Genomic DNA, 3,429 nt, shown 5'->3' with positions numbered 1-3,429 from the left:
CTTCCTCTCCATCTTACTCTCTCTATTCTCTCTTCTTCATCTTCTTCTACTCATTCTCGTCTTCTCTCTTATCATCTCTTCAACTCTCTCTTCTCTCTCTACTTCTTCTTCTCTTTCACTTCTCTCTCTTCTTCTCGCTTCTCTCTCTCTTACTCGGCTTATTCTCTCTCTCTCTTCACTCCCCCCTCTCTCTCTTTTTCCTCACCTGTCTCTCTCTCTCTCTTCTCTCCTTCTTCCCCCCCTCTATCTCACCCTCTCTCTCTCCCTACACTCTACCCCCCCTCTATCTCTCTTCACTCTTTTTCTCCCCCCCCCTTCTCAATTCCCTTTCACACTCACACACTTAATCTCTCCCACTCTCTACTATACTCCTCACTCTCTTTTTACTCTCCTCCCCCTAACCACCCCCCCCCTATCTCTCTCTCCCTCTCTCTCTTCGATCTCACCTCACCTCTAGCTCCTCCCCCCTCCTCTCTCTCTCTCTTCCTCCCCCTCTCGTTCTCTACTCTCCACACCCTCCCAACACCCCCCCTCTCTCTCTCTCTCCCTATCTCTCTCTCCTCCCCCCTTCTCTCTCTCTCTTCTCCCCACACCCACCGCCTATCCTCTCCTCCCCCCCCCTCTCTCTCTCTCTTTCCAGCCGCACAGCCAAGAGCCAAGCACAACCATTTCCATCGCCTCATACCCAAAGCAGGTCATGCGTGGCCGTACAGCCCGTCAGAGCGAGGTGTTCAGCGCATGTCATATATTCGTTCCGCCGGATTCGCGTACTCATTTCTATAGGTCATTCTGTAACTTTTGTCTGTTTTATCTTCGTGCCCTCCATCATCATTATCATCATCATCTTCATCTTCATCATAATCCTCATCATCTTCACCATCATCATTATTATCATCACCACCATCATCATTATTATCATCACCACCATCATTATTATCATCACCACCATCATCATCACTAACAACACCACCTCCATCACCATCATCATCATTATCATTATCATCATTATCATCATCATCATTATCATCATTATCATCATCATCATTATCATCACCACCACCACCATCATCATTATCATTATCATCATCATTATCATCATCATCATCATCACCACCACCATTGTCGTCATCACCACCACCACCACCACCATCATCATCATTATCATCATCATCATCATCATCATTATCATCATCACCACCACCATCATCATCATCTCATCATCATCATCATCATCATCATCATCATCATCATCATCATCATCATCATCATCATCATCATCATCATCATTATCATCATCATCATTATCATTATCATCATCATTATCATCATCATTATCATCATCATCATCATCATCATCATCATTATCATTATCATCATCATTATCATCATCATCATCATCATCATTATCATCACCACCACCACCACCACCATTGTCGTCATCATCATCACCTTTCGAGAAGGACAGTGTAACGTTAAATGGCCAACGAAAACAGCAATTATCTAAATTGCATCTAAAAGTGGTTAACTAGGGAGGAGGTTCAAATACCACTCTCCCCCCTTCCCCCTTCCCTCTTCCCCCTTCCCCCTCTCCCCTCCCCCCATCCCTTTCCCAATATACAAATACGTACGACCACTTTTTTTTTTTTTTTTTCTCTCATGTACAGTGAAAGGCAACTTTCGGTGCTCGTTACTTGCGCTCATGTTGCAAATGAAATTTTGTTGATATCATTTATCGTTTTTAATTGACCTGGAATATGCAGAGATTAATTAATCAGGTTTAACACTTTCACGTCCTTTGAGATATGATATAGATTATAAGTCTTTAAGAAAGCGAGTCAATTATCCCAAACTCTTTGGAATTTCTTGACAAAAAATGATATGTAACAAGGCTTTAAGGAAGGAGTCTAGTCTTGTTGAAATTCAAACATCGTGGAATGACATCAAAAGAATGAGATTGATGGATTGATTAAAACGTTTGTTTGCAGAACAAAGTGCATGTCCTGAAAAAAAAAAAAAAAAGCCAGGGAAAGATGACAAGATCTAGCCAAACTAGCTGAACTCACAGTGGCCTAAGAGGGCGACTGTCAAACAGTGACTGTGTACATACCTGAAGGGCTGCACTTAAGCGCATACCTTACATAGATCATTTATCTAGTTGGACATAAAAAATATTATTGATCACATGAAGCAAAATCAATATGTCTTCATATCATTAAGATTCCCAAAAATAAACTTAAAGTCATTTTGGGCAATCATCTGTCACGGCATGGTGCAGACATCGGTTTGACCAAGATGGAGTGTATCCTTTCTTGGAACTGAAATTGCAATGCCATCTGCTGTTGTGTCATGTCCGCCATTTGCCTTTTTCTGTATCAGCATTTGGAACAGTTTTCTGTTTTCAAATGTTTCTGGTGAGTTTTCTGCGCCATGCCGCTATGTGCATGGAGCTGGAGTGATGCTGCTACTGAAGCTGGTCATGCAGCTGGTGCTACTCTCAGAGCTGCATCTGCAGTTGATGCTGCTGCTGGAGATATTACTGCAGCTGGTTCCGCGGTTGCAAACGAAGCTGGTGATGCTTCTGAACCTGCAATTGGAGCGTGCGTTGTGGAAGGTGCCGCGGCTGGAACTGAAGGCACAAAAAGCTGAAGGGCATTTTGTGTAGTCACATTTGTACTCGGCCTCATCATCAAGGCGAACTTTGAGGGGGAAGAACTAACTATTTTTGTGCACTCTGTCTTTTAGGAAGTATGCACACTGGGGAATTTGCAATATGCTCAAGACGACAATTGACACATCTTCTAGGGATATATTTTCCCTGAGCAATCTTCTCGGCGCATAATGAGCTACCGTGTGCATCAGCGCAATGCCTGTAACGAGGCATATCACGAGTACATGCCCGTGGTCTTTAGCCATTAGGTAGCGCAGTCGTAAGCGTGCCGACCTCCCTTCCTCGTGGTCGGTAGATCGAGCCCCGTCCAAGCTCATGAGTTTCCACTGTCGCCTGGCGGTCACTGCCGTGCCTGGGCAATACGGTGGGTAAGGACCAAGCTCAGATCGAGTCAACACTCGTTGGCACATTCTCTCACGAGTCAGCACACGCTGTCACAGGCGAGCTAGCCTCAGTGCATATAAGGCCGGCGGTACATCTGCTCCGAAAACCTAGCTTATCCTTCCTTACCCGTGGTTCTTGTCTCTATTTTAAATAATTCGAGCAAAATGCAGCCACACCCTCGGAAATCTTTAAGGATCTGAGTACCGTTTACCGCTCATACGTAATTTGTGTATAATTCCCGTTCATTATAACACACTTAGCATCTGTGATTTGTCCTTAAATTCTATCATTTCGTTTGCTTCGATTTTCCTCGGGACGTCAAAAACAATTACAATTACATAGAACTAAATCGAAGATTTAGTTATATTTTTTCCAAA

General features: G+C 43.7%; 1 protein-coding gene across 1 annotated transcript in view; it reads left to right on the top strand.

Annotated features, from left to right (window-relative positions):
• The window catches only part of LOC122244366 (uncharacterized), a 49,664-nt gene that overhangs the window by 1,325 nt on the left and 44,910 nt on the right, over window positions 1-3,429 (top strand). The window lies entirely within an intron of this gene.

Source organism: Penaeus japonicus, unplaced genomic scaffold, assembly GCF_977035675.1.
Source record: "Penaeus japonicus unplaced genomic scaffold, GWHDUDI00000001_assembly GWHDUDI00000020, whole genome shotgun sequence".
In the NCBI taxonomy this organism is placed as follows: Eukaryota; Metazoa; Arthropoda; class Malacostraca; order Decapoda; family Penaeidae; genus Penaeus; species Penaeus japonicus.
This window is presented reverse-complemented; position numbering and strand designations above follow the sequence as displayed.